This window comes from Bufo gargarizans, chromosome 4 (genome assembly GCF_014858855.1).
Source record: "Bufo gargarizans isolate SCDJY-AF-19 chromosome 4, ASM1485885v1, whole genome shotgun sequence".
Taxonomy (NCBI): Eukaryota; Metazoa; Chordata; class Amphibia; order Anura; family Bufonidae; genus Bufo; species Bufo gargarizans.
In genome coordinates this window covers 285,603,820-285,618,111 of record NC_058083.1, presented here as the reverse complement: position 1 = coordinate 285,618,111, position 14,292 = coordinate 285,603,820, and the positions used below count along the sequence as shown (strand labels likewise).

General features: G+C 38.8%; 1 long non-coding RNA gene across 1 annotated transcript; it reads left to right on the top strand.

Moving 5' to 3' along the window:
• Window positions 1–4,631: 4,631 nt before the first annotated feature.
• On the top strand, window positions 4,632–9,698 carry LOC122935844. The gene is made up of 2 exons (XR_006388833.1): window positions 4,632–4,977; window positions 6,939–9,698. It is a non-coding gene; the product is annotated as an uncharacterized LOC122935844 (long non-coding RNA).
• The last annotated feature ends 4,594 nt before the right edge of the window (window positions 9,699–14,292 follow it).

Genomic DNA, 14,292 nt, shown 5'->3' with positions numbered 1-14,292 from the left:
ATATCGCAGCCATCAATCAGTATTTTGTAGAAGCAGGTATATCGCAGGCCTCAATCAATATTTGGTAGAAGCAGGTTTATCAAACCCCTTAATTAGTATTTTGTGGAAGCACGTATATCGCACCCCTCAATCAATATTTGGTGGAAGCAGGTATATCAAACCCCTTAATCAGTATTTTGTAGAAGCAGGTATATCACACCCCTCAATTATTATTTTTGCCACAACAGTTATATCACACCACCCTGTTTATTTGGGGCAACAGGTACGGTATATCACAGCCCTCAATCATTATTTTGTGGAAGAAGGTATATCACACTCCTCAATAGTTGCTGCACAATACAAATGCACTATATACTTTCTAAGTTAGAAAGTATACTATAGGTATTTCACACCCCTCAATCAGTTTTTTTTTAGGCAACAGGTATATCACACCCGTTCCAATTAGTTGTTCCAATAGCACTTGTCCCTCTATATAGCTGCGGTATCGCAGCAGAACCGCACACAACTGCTGCACAATACAAATGTACTATATACTATGTTAGAAAGAATATTATATATATAGGTATATCACACCCCTCAGTATATCACACCTATCATTAGCACATTTATACCAGTTCTTAAAAGGACTTTTGTGGCCCTATTAGCTAGCGTTTGGTGTCCCTAACAGCCTGTCCCTGCTCCACAAAGCAACCTCTCCCTACACTGGCAAAACACAGAATGAAAAATGGCTGCCAGATCAGGTTCTGTGATAGGGTGGGGGTGTGTACATGTGCTGAAATGTCTCAATTGGCTGTCCTGTGCCTAATGGATGTGTCATGGGTCAAAATTCGGCGCAATGCAAAAGAATATGGCGGCGACGGACATCACCATATGTTCGCATGTTCGGCGAATCGCGAATGCACAAATTTCGCCACGAATCGACCGCCGGGCAAACCGCAAGACCATCTCTAGTGATAAGGCTTCATCACCATGAGATCTGTAAATTTGTGGAATAGTTAGGACTGGTGTTGAGGGAATCAAGCTTCGGATCCAAGCTCTTAAGTCGATTAGTTTAGAATTTCATTTACAGCATTAAAATGTATGGGCTCAGGCGATGTGAAATTTGTTATCATCAAAGTCTTGCAATAATTCGGTGAATAACTTCAGTCATCGATTTTTAAACTTAAAAAACATTTTAAAACTTGGATCCCAAGTTGGCTTTGGTACCAGCTGGCACCTTGGTATCGAAGCCAACTTCGGATCCAAGTTTTGAACTTGTTTTCAAGTTAAAAAATTGAAATCTGAAGTTATTCACCAAAGTCTTGCGGGACTTCAGTTAATAACTTCAGACTTTTTACAGGTCTTGAGCCCATACATTTGAATTCTGTATGGAGGAGGATCTCCATACAGCATTCAAACAAAGTTTTGACCCAAGCAACTTTGTAGTGGCAGTCACTACCACTGAGGAAGGGGCAAGTACCTCGAAACGCGTTTGGTGAAGAGACCCCCAAAGTAATCCCAAAGCAAGTCTTACTGGAACTTCAAAAGCTGTGCTGCTATTTCGGACCAACCGAGGATCCTGTGCCTCACTTAATCCCTGATACATCGGCAGCTACAAGCGCAACACACGAGGCTACCTAGTATCTTGGCGCAGTTTATCCGACGTGGGGAGAGCGAATACAAGCCCTAGTGCCTGCCGGCTCTTAGACACTACGGAGCGGCAGCCAGAGGACCAGACACGGGCAAGCAAGCTACAGCAGTATCCAGTGGCGACAGGAGCGGACAAGAGCAACCTTTGGATTACAAGCCGATGATCTGCAAAAGACTGCACTGCACAGTGAGTACAAGCGGGACGCCGCGAATATACTCACTCAAGTGAATTTCTATAAACCGCAGTATCGATACTTTTCTCCAAAGGAGTAGGACTGTGTATTGTATAGGACACTGCAAATTCCATCTGTAATCACCAATTATCGCCAACTACCAGTCTGATGCATATGGATTGACTATCCCTCATTTTTGGATCCATTTTTTAGCATTTAGTGATTTTAGGAGTTTTTTATCTATTATCTATTTTATTATATTATTGGGATTGTGCGTTTATGGGTGAATTGATTATATGTACTGAAATAAATTGTATGTTTCTGCATAAGTGAGAGTGCCCAGTATTTTTTAATTTGTATTTATTCCTTACTAGAGGAAGGGCGGATCCTCTTTACTGTGAGCACCTCCTCCATATTTTTCCTCAGTCCTGTGCGTCTCACAACTCTTTGTTCTAAATAACATTAATGCTTATGTAAATGTATAGAATTCTGGTTCCCACTTCCCTTCTCTTAATTCAGATTCCATCCCACGTTGAAGTTGCTAAATATTTTTTTCCTTTGAAACAAAGAATAAATAAGACAAAAAAATTGAAACTTATGGGGTCATTTATCAAACTGGTGTAGAGTAGAACTGGCTTAATTGCCCATAGCAACGAATAACATTCCACCTTTCATTTTCCAAAGGAGCTGTCAAAAATGAAAGGTGAAATCTGATTGCTTGCTATGGGCAACTAAGCCAGTTCTACTTTACACCAATTTGATAGATGACACCAGTAATGTGCATATAAATTGAACCCCTGAAATTGAGAGCCATCATTTGCTGAAATTACAGATGCAAGTCTCTTAAGGTATGTCTCTATTAGCTTAACACCTATAAATTGAGATTTTGCCCATTCTACTAGGTAAAGCTGCTGTAAGGTTTGTTTCACACTGCCGGCAGCCTGTTTCAGCAGCCTGTTCTGGCCAAGAAGGCTGGGAATTGGCCGGACAAAAAAAGCTGCATGCAGCGATATTTGTCTGGCCGATTCTCAACACTCTATGCCGCATCACCGCTGGACCCCATTATACTTAATGGAGTTGGACGGCATTCCGGTAGTGTCCGGCAATGCTGGATCCAGCACGCTGCTCCTGGCCGGAACAGCCTGTCTGATCAGCAAACACAAATGTGAAACAATCCTAACTCCTTCAAGTTAGATGGATTGTATTGGTATTACAGCATGAAGAAAAGATGGCTTGAGGATTGAGACAATTTAATTGAGGTCTGGGCTTCACTATGTCATTCCAAGACAATTTTTTCTCCTTGAACCACTCCATTGTTGCTTTAGATCTATGTTTAGGGTGCTGGCACCTACCAGCCAGCATTGTAATATAATATTAATGGCCTGTGAATCTTATACAGGCTTAGGCCTATTACCAGTATGGGCTATCTTCCCCAGTCTCAGCCAGGGAAAGGCGGCCTGGGCCAGAAAGCATGCTGCTACGGGTTTTAGCATTCTCAGATGCCATGGTGACATTTGTCTGCGGCATCTGAGGGGTTAAATGGATGTGATCGGCATTACCACTGATCGCAGACATCAGCCCCAGGCCTCTGCTGTTGAAGACAGCAGAAACCCGGCAGTTGTGGCATCCGCTGTGTTTGTGAGCGGTTAAGCAATGTCTTTTTGGCCACTGATCACTTTTCCATAAAGCTCAAGTCTAAAAGTGTACGGCTTACAGTGGTCCTGTGGACAGATACTTCCATCTCTTGCAAGATTTTATGAGCTCCTTCAGTGTTATTATTGGTGTCTTTGCTGAATTTATGATTAATGCCTTCCTTGATGGGTTTGTGAGTCTTAATGGGCAGCTTTCAGTTGTTAGGTTTGTAGTTTTGCCATATTCTTTCATTTTGTTATATTGGACTTAATGGTGCTATGTGGGATGTTAAGTTTGGGTTGTTTTTTGCAACCCAACCCTGATCTATACTTTCTCTCTGACTTGTTTGGAGAGATCCTTGGTCTTCATGTTGCTCAGTAGTGTTGCAAACCCGGGTCTTTCAGAACAGGTGTATTTATTTTCACATCATGTGATATTTTGTTTGCACATTGGGGAGGGTGGGTAGGAATCATATTCAACTAATTACATGACTTAGGATGTTTTATTCACTTATTTTCTAAACAAAGTTTTTATATTTTTTCCATTCCTCTCTAATAATATGAACTATTTTATCAGGTCTGTTACATTAAATCTAAATTAAAATACATTTTAATTTCAGATTATAACGCAAGAAGACAAGAAAAAACACCAAGGGGCTGCATACTTTCACAAGACTCTGTACATTAGGGCTTTATGTTTGCTGCAGCCAAAACAAGATGCAATGTAGCATTTGCATTTTTAGTTCAGATCAAAATCTCAGGAATGTGTCTCATTTTCTACTTTACTGGTTTACAGATAATAGTGACAACCTTTAGGTGTCACTGTTGTCATTACTGACACTGTGCTGTGCTTTACCTAATTACACACTTCTAAAACGTACTATTCTAGTAGACAAATATAACAGAATAATTGTCTTATGTTAAATGTAGAACAGTAATTTTTTAAATATATATTAGTAAACAGTTAAATATTAATAACAATAATAATGTTAATCCAATTTAAAAACAGCCAATGTTAAGTAAACTAAAAAGGTACAGTAATAAAAATTAGCTAAAAATTAAATTGTGTATTGTTTAGTGAAAGGAACTGTAGATATAAAAATATATTATAAACATGCCAGGATTATCATTGTCATAGTATTGCAAATGTCATAAGCTGCAACTGCAAACAGATTTAAAAAAACATCATATTGACTAAACCAAAATAGTAAGAAAAACAATAAAGTTCAGAAACAAAGGCAATAAGCACAAAAAGGTGAATAGAAAGCGGTCTGGATGAAGGAGGTGTAGTACCATGTGATGGGGAGGGAGGAAACCTGCACGTCATGGGTATTGATATCTCCTGCATAGCACATAAAAACCCCTAGCAGAGTCAGTCAGCCTTCTAAACCGTAAGGAACACAACAGCTGCAATAGGAGCGAGACTAAGAGTACTATTGTAAGAAATTGAAATCAGGGGCACAACAAGAACTGTGGACAAGATGAAACAGATCACAATTCTCTGTCTAGGAATTGTCCTTTTGGCTTTACTCCTACCCAGCCAGGTGAGACTTCTACATTCATTACATTGTTCTGCACAATGCTGATGCACATAATGCACTTTATTGCAAGAATAACTGATCTTATTCCACTAATATATGATTTATTTAATGCTTTTGGTCCTAAATGGTTAATGAGGTTGAATATACTACATACTTAGACATATTGGCATTTAAAGAGTGTCTTAAAAATGACAAATGTCCAATGCGATCCAGATTTTACACCAGTTTACCATGTAACATAGGATTCACAAATGATCCTTATTACTGGATATGCTAAATATCTGAGTTACAATCTAAAATGTGTACTTGTAGAGCCTGTTCCCCTGAAATTTTACTCCAGACCTAAGTAACATATGGACAAGAGTCTAGATTCTTTTCCTGATTTACAGCTGAGACATGAAAAGGATTATATAGATGTGACTCTAATAGAATATAATACAGATTTCAAACATGTCAGCAGAAAAAGCTATAAATTGTAAGTTTGTCAAAAACAACTTCTGTAGATATAGTCCATCAGTTTCACAAGTTATGCATTGGAAAATATACATTTAGAATCCTTGATTCTGATATTTTGGCTACATTTAGTTTCAGGTCCATGATGCTAGTTTATTCCATATGAAGAGTTCTTCTTTTCATTACTGCTTCTTTAGATGTCACTATAACTAAATACTGCACTTTGCATTGGTCTCATCTTTTTTACAACTAAAGGAACATGTTTAATACACAGATTTTGTAATAAGATTCTCTTTAGTGAAAGTTTTATGTCTCTCTTTATGCAGTGTCATCTTCGCCTGACGTGTACAATTAACCGATTCCCCTCCCGAGCTTCTATTCTGTTTCCTTTCCTCATGTTCCTTCCTAATATAAATTAATATTCATTTCTATTGTCAAATATTTGCTGACTACAATGTGAAAGATAAATTCACTAAGGAACTGGAATGAGGACAATAGCATGTTCATGTTACATATGGCACAGTCTAGGTGGGATACTGCACTCATACAGTAGCAGATGTTGACTGTTGAAGCTACTAAAATACTCAATGGCCTAAGTAAGGAATCCCACATTCAGTTTTTGAGACAATTTTGGATGCAAATTTGAATGCAGTTTTTTCAGTAAAACACAACAGTGAATACAAAAAAGGGAGGATGTATAAGTTGTTCTCAACATGGCAAAAATGATTTTTCATGAGGAGTCAGGAATATTATTTGTGGCTGTAAGATATGTTGTTGGACAAAACTCATCATTACGATTGTGTATTAGACCAAAGGAGCACATTTAAAGATAGAAGGTGGGGAGCCATGTAACCTAGTAAATAAAAGTCCATAAAAGATGGAGTAAAACATGTTTTTAAAATAGATTTCAACAACTTGCTTTACAATTAATTACTAATAAGAAATGAAAGCAACACAATGAAAATCCCAGCATGAGATTGCCAAAGAGCAACGTCCACTTGAGTGGTGCTACCTGTAGGGGTAATCTTCTGTATTGTGATATGGCGTCACTGGTGAAGAATAATATTTGCACCAGGGCATGGAAATACTTGTGGGGAAACCTGTATTAGACCAATTGGCATACCTATGCTGTATTAGGCTAGTTTCACATATCCATGGCATGGTATCCGGCAGGCTTTTCTGGCATAGAGCTGCCTGCCAAATTCTCTGGATCCGGCACTGCCAGATGCAACCGGAATGCTCGCCGGACCCATAAACTATAATGGGGTCAATCCAGCCGCAATCTGGCAAATATGCAGAGAATCGGGCAGACAGAAACCACTGCACGCTTCGATGTCCAGCCAATTCCTGGCATTCTCTGCCGGATCACAGTGCCGCAGATGTGGTAGATGCCTTAGTATCCTATCTCTCTGCCATCTTTATTTTCTGTCTGCCTGCCCATCCTGTATAAAGTACAGTACTACATGGTTTTGAATGTATAACCTATTCTTTTTTATATACACTTATTTTAGGTCCACAGCCAGTCTACTCCAAAATACAATACTACCGGTACAACTCTGGCAGGGAAAAATGTGTCATCCTCTTCAAACTCTAGTGGAGCATCACTCGTCACAACCTCCACGAACATTACAACAACGCATGGGAGTGCAGGTTCCCTGTACTCATCCTCTGCTCTCATCCTGCTCATTGCCTCCGTCTTGGTTTTAAATGTTTGCTGTTAATAGATGATGTAAATGCAATGTAAATTCAACTATAGCACTCTCTCACCCCTCTGCCCTCTTGTCTTCTCATAATCAAGCACACCGTGGAATGGCACATGTAATCCTAACCAAGTATAATGTACAGCCCGTCTGACTGAGAGGCTTGTCTTCACTTACTCAGGCTTCCCCCACTCCGAATGAGCATTGTGCCGACACAGGGAACTGAAAACCTTGAGCGTCTACAAAGAATCTCCAAAAACGTCCAAAAGTTATGAATGAATTGATATTCCACAAAGAACTCCAGCCAACAAGACATACAGTTGTGGCATGTTTGAAACCTCTTGCTGGGATAAAAATCACCTATGAAACTGGAAGGACTTGCAGACCGCATTGTACATATTTCTGAATAGTAGCAGATAAATTCGACTCTATTACGTACCATTTGTCATTTTACTGAATGAAAATATGTGGTAAATGCTACTTAGATTATTTTTTTACAGTGGAATATTCCACCTGCAGGTATGTCAATGACTGCTACATAATCTGTACCTATATGAAGCCTCATGGAAACTTCCGCTGAGATGGAAGGGCGAGCTCCTCGACATGAAAGGAGTCATTGTACTAGTATTATGGACAAAAACTGCATTGTCCTTTTCGACTTATCATCGCCTCAATCTGGAGTCATAGCCATGCCAGCTAGTCTTTCCACAAGTATGTCTTGTCAGTTCTGATTTGAATCACTTATTTTTACCAGAGCACCACTAAATAAGGTCCCATAAATGGGACTATAAATCTAATTTTACAAGGGGGTTTCAAGGGTTTACCAAGATGAGGGTGCAATATTTGCAACGAAATACTGAAAGTTTTTGAGGTCACCTCACACAGTAACATCAGTACCACATAAAAAAATGTAAAATCTCCTTTTGCAATGCAATGATTTGACTGAGCCATCTTACAGTATGTGTACCCTCAGTTTTTTCCATGTAAAGGGGTTATGCCATCTCTGATGTAAAAAATGAAAATCAGCCCTGTACCTTACATGGACCCAGAGACTTCCCCATTTATTGCTCCAATTTCTCTGCTGTATTCTCTTCAGGCAGGCATGCCCTGTTCAGGCGTGTGTCCTTTCTGCTTCAGCTATCGTTATTACAGCTTGGGGTGTTTCCTTTCTGCTGCAGCTCTCTATCATATCTCAAGAGGCATGTCCTTTCTCAGGGGGCATAGTCTTTCAGCTGCAGCTATCTCCCTATCACAGCTCGGGAAGGGGGGGGGTGTCCTTTCTTTTGAAGCTCTCTCCCTGTAACGGTCGCAACTTCTAATTCTAGATACGGCGGGTGGCAGTTGAAGGAACTGAGCATGTGCGACCACCTCAGTAGGTGCACATGCACTTTACTACAGAGATTAAATACCAGGGGGCACCATTATAAAGAAGTAAAGAGAATATCGGCAACTGGAGTATTTTTGTAACAGAAAGTAAATTACAAAAGTAAATAGTATACTAAAATAACATTTAATGGTGACTTATTCTCATTGAAGTAGATACAATACATCAATAACAATGGAAATTGTGTCCTTTCCTTTAACTTTGGTCATGTAGTGCAGGTCAGGATAGATATGTAATGTCATCTATGCAGTGGGTTGGTATGAGTTACCACTGAGATGTTCTTTTTTGCTCCATAGACCTAAAATTGTAGTTTCTCATTGAGAAAAAATTCCTGAATTGAAACACGGAATTTGTGAGTTTGCACCAACTTTAATTCTCTTTTTTTAGGTGTACCATATAGAACACTGCTTGTGAAGTTATATTGCTTATTAACTTTTGTTGCAGAGAGAACTAAATATCACAAACACTTTTCTTTAAAATTATAGGAAAAATATGATGTCTCCTACGTAAAATAGAATGTGTGAGGTTTCCCAACATATAGTATATGCAGTAGTTTTCTTTACAATATTAAAACATTAAAGGGACTCTCCGAACAAAACTGACGTTTTATGAAGCGCCTGAGAGAGCGGGACATGACACAAGCATTCTGTGGTCTTTTTTTAATCCAAATTTTATGCATTGCCCCTTGGACCATGTATTAGACATAACACAGTGTATATGTTATGCTCAGAGCATTCCTTTAATGATTTTTATGTTCTCACATATGTTTTGCAAATTTATAATTCTTAAATTTACTAAAATCGCTTAGATAGCTGTAAACCAAATTTATATGGAAACCTTTCTTTTGCAATGTTTATGTGGGGGAAATTATATTTTCAAGTGTCATTAACCTGTAGTCATTGACTGTGCTGTGATACAACTTATTGTTGTTGGATATGACCGGTACAGAGTCATGATATACTTGTTACCCAGAATACCAGCTAAATCCACTGGTTGAATGCCATTCTTTATATTAGCATCAACATAGGAATATATATTTTAGGACTCAATTGACTGGGAAATCTCTGGGTATGATGTTCTGTTAACTGTCTTACTATATGTGCCAGGATATATATTGACCTCTACAATAGTGACTTATCATTTTGTAAGTTTAATTTAATCAAATTAAATAAAATCAAATAATGAAATGTGGTGTTCTTTAAATGAGTCCACACATAAATCTTTATAATGCTATGTCTGATCCTCTAAACAACCCATATACATAAGTTTTTGATTACCCAGAGTGTGACTGATAAATCATCTATGGGATTGTTCGCACAAACAATCCTGCAATCAGCCATTATAGACTAACCTGCATGATCAGGGATTCAGATTTAAAAACCTTACTCCCTGAGGCTTGTGCAAAGTTTCAAATAATCGGCTGACCACAGCCTAAATTTTCCAGTTCACAATTGACCAGTTCAGCCGACTTTTATACTATGCGAATGGGAAGCTTTACACACAGAGCAACATTTAATATACCTATAGGCATATCAAGCATTGGGAAGGTCATCTGCTTTGAACGTAAGACTACTATCATTTTATAGACAATCATCGTGGCTATCTCATACATAAATTGGACTTGAAACTATTTGGCATATGATTAGTTATGCAGATTCTTGTGATGCAACTGCATTGTTACTGTTTTGCTCCTAAAATTCAAAATTGAAACTTTTATTTTTTTATTAGTATTTTGTAAATCCACCTTTGCCTTTCAACACTGCCTGAATCCTTCTGGGCATGCTCTCGATCTAATTCAAACATGTCTTGACCAAAATCTGTTCCTAGGTCTCTTCTACATGTTCCCAATGTTGTGCATACTGGTCGACTCACTAGGGTACGAATACAGCTTTTTCTTCAACTCTACCCACAAGTGTTCGATTGGGTTTAGGTCTGGCGACTGTAGGGGCCAATCCAGCACCTCTACTTCATTGTCATTGAACCATTTCTTCGCCAATCTCTATGTATGCTTTAGGTTGTTGTCCTGCTGGAACACTATGTCATCCTTTTCATACCTATAGTTCTCGAGTGTACGAAGTAGCTCGTCTTGTAGGATACTCACATATAGCTCAGCATTAAGACCACCATCGATCCTGGGCAAGTATCCAACTCCGTTAGCTATGAAACAACCCCATATCATCAGGCTTCCCCCACTGGACTTGACAGTTTCTTCAATTTCTTGATCCGTTAGCCCCCTTTTCCCTTGTTTCTTCCAGACCCATTTGCACCCATCAAAGCCCAGTCTAGTGACTTTTGTCTCATCTCTCCAAATCAACCGTTTCCAATCTTCTACTGTCCACTGTTGTACAAACTCAAGCCAACGCTTATGACGATATTGAAGTCGAGGCTTCTTCACCATTTTTCGTGCCACCATTCCAGACTTGTGTAATGCACATTGCATGGACGTCTGTGATCTTACTATTATGAAGCATATGAGCCACACCCACTGCCATGTTTGTCGCACCAGAACTGATAGACCTGGTGATGAACTGACTTGTTGACTCCAATATTTTGCCTGGATGTCCACCTCTTGGTTTTGGAATGGATGGACAGACTTCATTTTGTATTCTTCCAACTGTCATTGCACAAACATGATGCATTTTGACAATTTTATTGGCCAAGATACCGCTATCGATGAGCTGGATGATGTTTTCTCTTTTATAGGGAAATCTTCTTCATAGCTGCTCTTGGATTCAAACCAGTGACCTTTCACTTGGGAATGAACCTAATACCACACTGAACTATTAGGGAATGTGAGAACAGGTTGTAATTTGTAGTATACAAGAAGAAAAAGATTGTTCCACCACCAGGAGCAAAACAGTAACAATGCAGTTGTATGACAAGAATCTACAAAACTAATCATATGCTAAATAGCTGCAAGTCCAATTTATGTATGAGATAGCCAAGATGATTGTCTATAAAATGATGGTAGTCTCACGTTCAAAGCTCTAGTGGACGTTGAGATAGGGAGCCTGAAAGCAAACAGTGTTGTGGGAGTGACGGAAGGACACTGGGGAGGGACTAGTGGAAGACTAAATAGGATGACAGACATGAGAAGTGCACCACAATGTCCTGCTTTATTTTGTAAGAAAATACATTTTAAAGCCGTACATCAGCTGTTGTTGGAACTCCCACAGTGGTAAATGGACTGTGACCATGCATGCACGGCTTGCTCTTCCTTCCCTCTGGGGTCCCATTCTGGAGATAGGTGCAGGTTCCAGAGATGGAATTCTAACATTTGTGGCATATCCTAGTGATATGCCTTAAAGAACCTTATCTATCTCCAGAACAAGCGTCCCGAAGGGAAGGAGAGCACATGGTGCATGCGCAGGTGTTCTCCATTCACTTATTTGGGAATTTTGAAAATAGGCGAGTGAGCATCCTCTGCTATTTTCTGAAGTCCTATAGAAGTGAATAAAGAATGCGCCACAAATATAAAGCCACCTCTCTGATAACCACTATGCGACTGCTGGAAATATGCTCGGCTATTTTCAGAACTCCCATAGCAATGAAAGGAGGATGGCTGCACTTGCACAGTGCATTCTCCTTCACTTCTGGAGATAGGTGTGGGTCCCAGAGGTAGGACCCACACCTATCTACTTTGATGGGATATCCTAGCGATATGCCATCAACGTCTGACATGAGACAACCCCTTTAAATGTTCCATAAAGGACACCCCCTTTAAGATTTAATCTCCACCACTAAGCAACTTTCACACAAGGCATATATCTGAATATTAGCCATGAACTATATCTTACCAGGGCTTTCAGTAGAACATATGAAATAGGAAAGCTTAACCAGATACATTTATACTTTATATTTGACTAATTTTTAATGAGCATGAAAATGAGATCCGTCTCATTGTATATATATTTTTTTAATACGCGTTTTGAACTAAAATTCAGTATTTTTTTAAAAGAAGTTAATTGGCAATTAAAGTAACATTGTTATTTTTGGAGTTAGAATTTGTTGAGACTGAAATTAAATCATAGGAAACAAAAAATCTAAAAATTCATGTTTGTCTGCAGTTAACCCCACCCTCACCAGCTTCTATCTAATTTAAAAAAACATGCATTAGCATAGTTGTTTTTTATTTTATCAAATATAATGTACATTATTTTATAGAGCAAAAATATTTAGATGTTAAGCTGCCAAAAATATGCCAATAGATAAAATTGTATAGGTATATTAAGTTAGGAGTTAAATGGGCCTTCTGCCTAGCATCTGCACTGATGTTCCTACTTCAGTATAGAGGTGCAGACCACTAATTAAAATAAGCACAAAGGCTTACTTTGAGGAAATAATATGCACAAGGGAGGAAGAATGGAAAAAATCTGTGTACTTTTATTTTGTATATATCCCAGGTGCCCAAACACAGTTTATCACAGTCTATGTGGTTTACCTGTATCTGCATTGAATTGAATGGGATGTCATTTTTTCCTTCAATATTTTTTTTAATAATTTTAGATCAATGGGAGAATGTATGGAAAAAAAACAGACTTTCTGTTGTTTCTGCTGTCTTATGGAATCCAATTAGAAAAAAAGCTTAAATTAACATTGCTTGCCCTGTTTTATTGTATGTTGAAAATAATAGTTGTTCCCAAAACAGAACATGATATTTTATTTCGAGTCATTCTGAGAATGAAAAAAAACAACTGAAAAGCAGGGTCAGACTGGCCCACCAGAGTACCAGGGATCCTCCAGTAGGACCAGACCATAATGGGCCCCAAAGATTCAGGAGAAAAATAAAAGCAATTGGCTGTCTTTGGATCTGATCACTTGCCACTGGGATCTATTTCTTTGATTCAAAACATATTAAACTTTATGGATGATATAGGGGTTGGGCCTTGGGAATCATTTCCTCTGGTGGGACCAAGGAAACCCAGTCCGACATTGAATAAAGGGACATTCGGACTTCTCTTTTTAAATGTATTTTGGAAAAAAATAAAGGTTGTAATAGTTGACATATTACGGTTAACATTTTGCCATGAGACTTTACTGGAAAACAGTCACACATTATATTATTAAAGGGTATCTGAATTTTCAAATGTTTTTGCATAATGGCTCTGCTTCTTTGTACAATCATAACTGTGAAGGAATAGGTCATTTTGGCTTCCCTAATGTATTTTTTAGCCTAACTATTCTCCTCTTCAGCTGAACAGCTAGATGCATTTCTATCAAAAGCGGGGGGGGGGGGGGGGATCTGACTTCTGTCGAATTGGCCACCACTGCATTGCTGTGACGTCCATTCCCTTACGTCCAATTTTTTTTTTTTTAGCTCTGGAGCTCACAGAACAGTTAAGGAGGGGAAATCACACTTACAGAAATGCAGGAGGTTCCTATAAATTCAGAAGTAGTATAAAAGCATTTATTTTATTAGGCTCAGGGGATGTAGCCCTTATCTTTGCGTTTCAAAAAGCTCATATACACTCATTTAAGGGCTCTTTTACATTGACCTGTGTAAAGGTGCCGCCAATAACCATATGAATGAGCAAAAGCTCATTCATTGGATGTAAGCCTCATTGAAGATGACACCAAAGCCATAGTTTCTGGCCAGCAGATTTACTGTGTAAACAGCAATCTACTGCCCAGAAACGATGATTCACTCTTGGATCCAAGCTGAGATAAATCTGGCTTTAAGCTAGTGTCAGTGCGTTTTGATACGTATGGATAGTGTGTTAGTACCCCGGCAATTGTTCATGCTGGTTGTTTGCTCTGTGTGTGGATCTGAACTACATTTGT